Below are 9,698 nucleotides of genomic sequence, written 5' to 3' on the forward strand. Positions count from 1 at the left end.
CCAAATGAGCCATACATCAGGAATTTGAAATATTTGTAGACATACACAGAGTTTCAAAATAAATAAGAAAATATTTTTTTTAGGTAGTGTCTTAGTCTGGACCAGGCTGACTTAGAATTCACTATGTAGTCTCAGGCTGTCCTCAAACTAATAGCAATCCTTGTACCTCAGCCTCCAAGTGCTGTGGTTAAAGGTGAATGCTACCACACTTGGCTAAGAAAATACTTTTAAATTATGAATAGGAAGTGTATATATGTATGTTTAATTCATTTTACTAGAGGTATAAATAACTTCTTTCTTCTCCAGCAGGCCACTGCAGTGCCATCTTAAACAAAAAGTGAAAAAAATTTAAATATACCTATACATTTTTACAAAGATAGGAGATAAGACAATGTTGAAGTGTGTCTAACATCTGTTGTTATTTTCCTTGCTACTTCCATATATAACCCTCTCCCCTCTTCATTATGATCTGGCATCCAATAAAATTAAAAGATAGTGGTTTGACACCTGTTGCAATAGATAAGCATTTCTAGTCCTATTAGAGAGATGGTCTTAGAAGGGGGCAGTTTTTAATCTGCCATTGATAGAACTTCCCCTTTGATCAATAACACAGTTCTAGTCAAAGTTGTTACCTAGTTAAAAATACTCCTTTATGTCTAAATAGTACAGAGGTCTAAATTCTAGACTAGGTATATTTTTCCTTTAATTTTAGGTACACTTAATTTAACAAGTACACTATGATCAATTTATAATTTATAGGTTTTCTAGCTGTTGCAAATGAATTCTAGACACATGCAACATTTTGTGCATCTGGCTTTATGTGGGTACTTGGGAACTGAACTTGAGTTGTTGGGCTTTTGCTGGCAAGTGTCTTAACTGCTGAGCTGAGCTATTTCTCCAGCCCCGAATGCATTTTGTATGAACACTACCATGAGCCTATGGAACAAAAGTAGAAGGTTGTGGCTCAAAAGTGGTATGGTGGAGTGTTAAATTGACAAGGGGTAGAATTGTGATGGTTAATACTGTTTTCCAGTTTACAAGATCTGGTCACCTAGAAGAAGATGAATCTCTGGGCATGTCTGTGAAGGATTTTCTAGATTAGGTTTATTGAGTTAGGAACACTCAACCTATATGGAGGTGACAACATTTCATGGGCAAGGCTTTTGAATTTAATAAAAAGTGAACAAACCACCATCATTTATCCTTTTCTGTTTCTTAATTGTAGCTGCAGTGTGACCATATGCCTAGCCCACCTGCTGCCATGATTTCACCACCATGATAAACACTCAAAAAACTATGAGCCACAGGGAAGTTTTGCGGGAGAGGGGGCGGAAAGAATGTCAGAGTCACATGTTGGGTCATGATTTGCAGAGACATTTATCATACCAATAACTGGGGGCTAACTCCACAATGCATGACCCATTTTCATTAACAAGGAGGGTCTAATGGGAAGGGGTAGATCACAGATGAGCCTAAATAATGGTACCAAACTGCCTGTATTTACTGAAAAGAAAACTAATAAATTAAATAAAAATTAAAAAAAAACTATGAGCCAAAATACCCACACTTCATTTTTTTTTTGCAGATACACACACATACACACACACACACACACACACACACACACAGTTACAAGAGAAACATAATTTAAATACATACAATTTATTACATAAATTGTGGGTTTAATTTCAGAGGGCATGATGACTACAATCAGCCAATGAACAGTAGAGGCAATTCTTAACTGAACATTCTGAATAATAGGATGATTCAACATGGCTGGAGGCTGCATGTTATTTTCAGTGTTTGGACTACTCCCAACACTCTGAAATGGTGGTGGAGGAGGATTAAATATCAAAGGACATGGCTGCACATGATGAGCACCTTTTAAAAAAGTAGAAAGAAGAAAATCCATTTGTAGTTCTTTGAAAATGTAAATAGTTTCAATAACAGCATTTTTTTTAACTCACATAAATTTTGTTTCCTGATTGCAGGCCCCAGTTTCAGCTTTTGTTTTCGATTTATATTTATTTATTCACGTATTAGAGACAGAGAAAGAGACAGAGTGAGTGAGCATGGACATGCCAGGGACTCTAGACACTGCAAACAAACTCCAGATGCATGTGCCACTATGTGCATGTGGCTTGCATGGGACATGGAGAATCGAACCTGCATACTTAGGCTTTGTAGGCATATGCCTTAACCATTAAGCAATCTCTCCAGCCCTCAGTTTCAGCTTTTACCATGAAAATTCATCTGTTACTAAAAACAAAACAATAACAAAAGTACAATTTTAAGTCTTACTTCAATACTGGGGTAAATGCTGCAAATTTCTGTAAAGTTCCTGTATCAGAAAAAGGCTATAACTTTCGCAAACCAAAATGTGTTATCATAAAAACTACTTTACTTACCCTGTATCAAAATGTCAAGAAGTTCTGAGTGTAATTTGTACTCTCTCTAATCGTGGTCTGTAGCTCTTGAACCTAGAGAATCCCAAATAAGCAGGTTGTGACAAATGTTCTGAATGCTAGGTTCCCAGCTGACTAAGATTTGGGAATTAACCCCTCCTGGAAGCAGTGTATTGTTGGGGGCAGGTTTTATGTTTATTATAGCCAGTGTTCCTTGCCAGTGTTTGGCACAGTCTCATGTTGCTATAATCCACCTTATGTTGGCAAGGGAGTGATGTCCACCCTCTGCTCATGCCATCGTTTTCCCCTGCCAACGTGGGGCTTTCTCTGGAGCCTGTAAACCAAAATATTTTTCCCCCACAAGCTGCTTTTGGTTTTGCTTTTGGCCAGCAATGCGAACCTGACTGCAACAGTATCTTTCTCTGTATTTTATGCAAGACTGTGCATATTTGGGATGCAAGTCTATAAACATTGCATCAAGTAAATAAGATGAGTTCTCCACAAGACTATTACTTACTTCTACTATCTCCTGCACATCCATGTAGTTATAAGTGACACAAATCCATAGCTATAAAAACAAACAAATGAAATATAAAACCACCACCACATAGCACATGGTTTACAGAATGTAGCAGTCTATGAAATAATGGAGAGACAATAAAGGATGAATATGCTGTGATAAATATTTCAGATCTACATTAACAGATCTCTAAATGTCACTGCATAGTGCTAAGACTAAGGTAACATGAGTGACTCAGTCATTAACAAGAATACCTAATCTAGGAAGCTGAATCTAACTTATTTCAAAAGCAAGACAGCTAAAATTTAAGTTACAAGTAATGCAGGAAAAAACAATTTTTAATAATCTACTTTTTGCATCAAAATAAAGGTAGGAAATATTGAAATACAAATTTAAAAAATTAAATAAAAGTTAACAGCTTTTTTGTAAATAATTTATTTATTTATCTGAGAGAGATAATAGGTGCATCATGGTCTTTAGCTACTGCTAATGAACTCCAGGTGCATGCACCCCCTTGTGCATGTGGCTTATGTGGGTACTGGGGAATTGAACCAGGGTCCTTAGGCTTTGCAGGCAAATACCTTAGGCTATTAAACCACTAAGCCATTTCACCAGCCCAAAAGTTGACAAATTTTTATCCACAAAATACATTAACAAAGCAATACATTTCATACCAAGGATTCAAATGCCAGTTTGAGTACCAGTATGCTCTCTGATCCTGTAGTTTAGGATTTTTTTTAAATATTTTTTTAAATTTTTATTTATTTGAGAGCGACAGACACAGAGAGAAAGACAGATAGAGGGAGCGAGAATGGGTGCGCCAGGGCTTCCAGCCTCTGCAAACGAACTCCAGACGCTTGAGCCCCCTTGTGCATCTGGCTAACGTGGGACCTGGGGAACCGACCCTCGAACCAGGGTCCTTAGGCTTCACAGGCAAATGCTTAACCGCTAAGCCATCTCTCCAGCCCTAGTTCAGGATTTTAAGAATATATAGTGATCATGTTTTACTAACTCACCATTTGGCCAAACCATAGCTATCATTGATTTTCTTTACTACCTTTACTGAGCCAAATCTGTCAAAATGCCCCTGATTTCAGTTTCTTCCATCAACAAAATGAAATTAGTTAATATTTTTAAGTCTACTGTGAAGATAGAATTGATATGAAAATTATCTTCCCATGTGGCACATTTATACAATGGAGTTCTACTCAGCGGTAAAGAAAAATGAAGTTATGAAATTTGCAGAAAAATGGATGGACCTGGAAAAGATTATACTAAGTGAGGTAACCAAGGCCCAGAAAGCCAAGCGCCACATGTTCTCTCTCGTATGTGGATCCTAGCTACAGATGATTGGGCTTCTGCGTGAGAAGGAAAATACTTAGTAGCAGAGGCCAGTAAGTTAAAAAGGAGACATAAATGGAAGAGAAAGGAAGGGAGGAGGGTACTTAATAGGTTGATGTTGTTTATATGTAAGTACAATGATTGTGATGGGGAAGTAATATTATGGAGAATGGAATTTCAAAGGGGAAAGTCAGTGGGGGGGGGGAAGGGAGAGAATTACCATGGGATTTTTTTATAATCATGGAAAATGCTAATAAAAATTTTAAAAAAAAGAAAATTATTTTCCCTAAGTCATCTTCAAACTACCTATGGCAGTTACTTAAGGGTATTTTTAGTTCTATTGGTTTTAAACACAGAATCCATTATAAATCTATATGATTTTAAGGTAGGTTAGGGTCTCACTCTATCCTAGGCTGACCTGGAATTCACGATATAGATTCAGGGTGGCCATGAACTCATGGTGATCTCTCTAACTCTGCCTCCTGAATGCAGGTATTAAAGGTGTGTGCCGCCATACCAGGGTATAAATGTTTATGAAATTTTTAAAAAAATTAAAAAACCCTTAGATTGTCAGCAAAGCTCAAATACCATTAGTCACAAACTTTTTCCAAGTGGCTAGTACAAATGTATACCACTGTTCCTGGCTGCACAACACATTTTTAGTATTTTATTTATTTACTGGAGAGAGAAAATATGAGGGGGGAGAGGGAGGGAGGGAGAGAATGTCACAACACTGCATGCACCACCTGTGTATCTGGCTTACATGGGTGCTAGGGAATTGAACTTGTGTCCTTAAGGTTTGCAGACAAGCAAGCGCCTTAGCTCCTAAGCCATCTCTCCAGCCCTTCACAACATAATTTAAAATGTAAATGAAATATGAATACAATACCCTAACATCAATTCTGCCAACAGAAACCATGTTTGGCATGATTTTGCCTTCAGGTAAAACATAGTCTTGGCTTGTGGCAGCTGAGTACGTCTGGGTGCTGGCCTCTCTCCAGATGTCTGAATTTGGAGTCTCAGAAGTTGTTGCAGTCTGTCCATTCTTAGGCTTCACAGGTTTCAAACATTAAGCCATCACTTCAGCTTTCAGCACACATTTTAATAGAGCTCAATATATGTGCATGTTTTCTTAAAGTAATATTTATCTATATAACAGTGAGATACATTTATATAATGCTTTTATTTTTTAATAAAGAATAGGTGGTACACAAGGGCCTCCAGACACTGCAAACAAACTCCAGATGCATGAGCAGCCTGGTGCATCTGGCTTACATGAGTTCTGGCAATCAAACCTGGGTCATTAGGCTTTGCAGACAAGCACATTAACTACTAAGCCATCTCTCCATCTGACTGTTAAGCCATCTCTCCAGCACTTCATTAAATATTTTAAAATGTAAATGAAATATGAAAACAATACCCTAACATCAATTCCACTAGCAGAAACAGTGCTAGGAATGATTTTGCCTTCAGGTGTAACATAGCCTTGGCTGGTGGAAGCTGAGGATGTCTGGGTGTTGGCATCTCTGGAGATGGCTGAATAAATAACTTATACAAATACTAACTTACAATGGAAGTATTCTTTTCAATAAGGAGTATAACAGGGCTCCAGCCATTGCAAAATCCATATTCATTCACCACCTTGTATATCTGGCTTAGGTGGGTTCCTGGGACTCAAACCTAAGTCCTTTGAACAAATGTCTCAGCTGCTAAACCATCTCTTCATCTCTTATTTTTTTGATTTAATTTTTTAGTTATTTACAGGGAGAGAATATGGATGAATGAGAATGGGTACACTAGGTTCTCTAGCAACTGCAAACAAACTCCAGATCATGTATATCTAATTTACATAGGTAATGGGCCATCATTTCCAAGTTCTTATGCTTAGCAGGCAAGCACCTTAACTACTAAGCCATTTCTCCAGCTTTTATATTTATTTTCAGTAGACTGTTTTAAAGTTTTGTTAGTACTTGTCTAATTCAATAGATTTTTTGTACATGTACCTTATTGACAACTAATGGGACTCAAGGCTCAGTCAGAGATCATTGTGGAAGAGGTGGCGGAAAGAATGTAAAGTCCAAAGGAAAAGGAGGAGTGTTTTTTAATGCTGTCACGTTGTAATATAATGAAATGTATTGTGTCAAACACAAAGTGGCCATGGTATTCATGACCTCTAAGTTGCTGATCTACCTACAGAACACCTGTATAATAGGAGGGGGAAATGATGACATCAAAAGAGAAAGAAGGGACAATTTAGGAGGTGTAAAATAAGCTCCCATGAATTTGGGCCTAGTGGCATAGACCCATAATTCTAGCTACAAGGTATGGAGGCTACTGAAAAGCTAGAGACCGCAGCTTACTGGGAGAGTACTTGCCTACCTTGTATGAGGCCCAGGGTTTAATTCTACATAAAATACACACATTAAACAATTCTAAACCACTATTTACCATGAACAAGCATGGCTTACAAAAAGAAAGGAAGGAAGGAAGGAAGGAAGGAAGGAAGGAAGGAAGGAAGGAAGGAAGGAAGGAAGGAAGCTGAGCTAAGTTGGGCTTGGTGACACATGCCTTATATCCCAGTACTCAGGAGGCAGAGGTATGTGGAGGATCACCAAGAGTTCAAGGCCAGCACAAGGCTACATAGTGAATTCTTGGCCAGCTTGGGCTAGACCAAGACCTTACCTGGGGGGATGGGGGGACTAACAAAAAAAGGGAGCTGAAATGTCAAAGACTTATTACAGAAGATTCTTTTCAATTGTGTATATATTTTGGTTTTTTTTTCTTTTTCCTATATCATTGCCACCCACAACTTATTTGAAATAATACATCCTGTGAATTTTCAAGGCATTATTTTGCTATTGTTACATAAAACAGAGATTAATAAATACCTTTATTTTCCTCTTACATAATGCAATCACTTTAGGCTCTTTTTAACTAGGCAAGCCCTTCTCCAATTTTTATTTTTCACTATTTCAAATTTTAATCCTGTTTTCCTCCCATAAATGAACTGGCATGGTTTTTATACCCATCCTCAAACATAAACAATTACTTTCTTATCATTTGTTTGCATTTTTCAGGTCTTCCTTCTGGAATCTTTTCCTTGGCCCATAGTAAATTCTTTATGTAAGGGTCCTAGAATCACTGAAGAAAGACCCCAGCCTCAAATAGTATGTAAAACCAAAGAGCATTTATTCTGCAGAATCAGCCAGCATGTGGGGGTCAACCATTCATGAAAAATGGCAACCTTGAGAGGAACTCCCAGGATCTTTTAAGCACAGCTAGAGGAATTTGGGCTGGCTTAGTCATTGGCTAATTTGAAAAGTAACTGTACTTGCATATTTTTGATTGGTCCTGAGGTTTTGGCAGGCTAGGTCTAGGGGAATTTCAGATGGGTTAGGTAATTTTTTAAATGATTGGCTACACAGGCAGCAGTTACAGTTGTGCATCTCTGATTGATTGGGGCAGAAGGCACGAAAGGGACATGCTGGGCATTTCCAGGAACTGACTCAGCCTCTGGGTGGCTATCTTCCCAGCCACATGTCAGGGCAGGTCCTTTCCAGAAGTCCTGCCTTACTTTCTGGGAAACTGAAACTTAGGCCTAGTTAGAGTGGTACCTTACTCAAGCCCATCATGGTGTGAGTTTGGTCCCTTCAATTTACAATATGCCTGAGTGACACAGTACGAGGTGGTAAACTTTTGGGCTTCGCTACCAGAAAACTTTAAATTTTACCTTTGTTCCTTCAAGATAATCTTGTTCTCTCCAGAAGCCTACTTGAGCACCTTGCATGCTTTATCAGAGCTCCAGCCTGCACAGTTGTCACCATTGATCTGAAGCGCTTGGTCACCAAACCTCAGACCAACCAGTGAGGCTGGAGAATTCACCTGGACTAGCTGAACAAATACACCATTATCAATGGACTTAAGCCTCAGTCCAATTTTTCCATCTTGGTCTTTACACAAAATGACTTCATGAATCCCTTGCTTAATTTCCGTCCTACGAATTCCGACATCATTACCTGGTACAGGTGACGCTATATAGTTCACACTGGAAGGTCTTGCTACCAACCCCTGACCTGGTGCTCCAGGGACCATGGCCGAATTTTCATGTATTTGTTCATCATTTAAACTCAGTCCCATATATTGGGAGAGCTCTGGATACAGTTTAAGATAGAGATTTCCACCTAGAGTGATGGGAACAGAACCTTCTGTCAGAATTGCTGAGTTGGCAGAGAAGGCATTTTGAGCCTGAATCACTTTGAGCCTGAATCACTTTATCTACCTTCAAATTTTCAAGGAATGGATGCAGAGCCATTTTTTCACGTATTTCCTCCTCTGGGACCCGCAGCCACCACCACGGTCACCCACTGACTTCTGAGAGTGAGCCGAGATGAGCGCCGCACTCTCAGCACTGCCCACCAGGCCTCTTTGGTGTTCTTAAGTAGGAGAAAAAATTTAATACTACAAGTAGTCATAAAACTTAACAATTTTAGCACTCTGAATTTGTATATTAACCTTTAACAATTAAAAAATGCCTGGGATAGACCCAAGCTCCAGCATGTATCTCTGTGGTGTGCTGACATAGTCCATCTGTGTATACCCAGGAGAGGGATAGACCCAAACTCCAGCATGGATCTCTATGGTTTCCTGACATAGTCTTTCTATATAGACCTAAGCTCCAGCATGTATCTCTGTCATGTACTGACCTAATCCTTCTGTATACACCCAGGAGAGGGATAGACCCAAATGCCAGTATGTATCTTTGTGGTGTGCTTATGTAGTGCTTCTGTATACACCAGGCAGAGGGATAGACCTAAGCTCCAGCATGTATCTCTGTGCTGACATAGTCCTTCTGCATACACCCGGGAGAGGGATAGTTGTCCTTAGAGAAGGTATTGAACTCTCTGAAGTTGTCCTTTTAGGGATTGTCACTTGTGTCAGCTGGCCAATGTATGGCATTTTTTTTTTTTCTTCTGGGCATATAACATGGTACCTATCTTGGAGTAGGGGTTGCCTAGGTCCAGTATCCATGAAACATTGGCACAGAACTACAGTGACAGCCAGGTATCTGGTAATAGCAGTGATACTACTGACACTGCCTACTGAATGGAGGGAGGAAGAGTCACAAGACTCATAAGATTCCAACCACTGCTTCCTCCTGCCCCCTCCCAGCTGTATGTGAGTTTTGGGGGTGTTAGCATATACAGTGAGGAAATGGTTAAATGAGAGTAGGTAACCCTGATTTAGCATTCATGAGGACACCACTCATGATGGGGTGGGGCTTTGTCGTGATAAAATGGTTTTGGGACCACACAAGATCCCATCAGTAATCCCTCATGTGTGCTTTGTAAGTAACATGATCTCAATAAATTCACTGGCTTGATAAACTGGATGTTGGTGCACTCATACATTGACTGTCAATGGTGACATTCCTT

At 39.2% G+C, this 9,698-nt stretch overlaps 1 pseudogene; it reads right to left on the bottom strand.

The window, feature by feature from the left end:
* Positions 1 to 7,992: 7,992 nt before the first annotated feature.
* On the bottom strand, positions 7,993 to 8,578 carry LOC123457068 (annotated as a pseudogene).
* Positions 8,579 to 9,698: the final 1,120 nt, after the last annotated feature.

Source organism: Jaculus jaculus, chromosome Y, assembly GCF_020740685.1.
Source record: "Jaculus jaculus isolate mJacJac1 chromosome Y, mJacJac1.mat.Y.cur, whole genome shotgun sequence".
Classification (NCBI taxonomy): Eukaryota; Metazoa; Chordata; class Mammalia; order Rodentia; family Dipodidae; genus Jaculus; species Jaculus jaculus.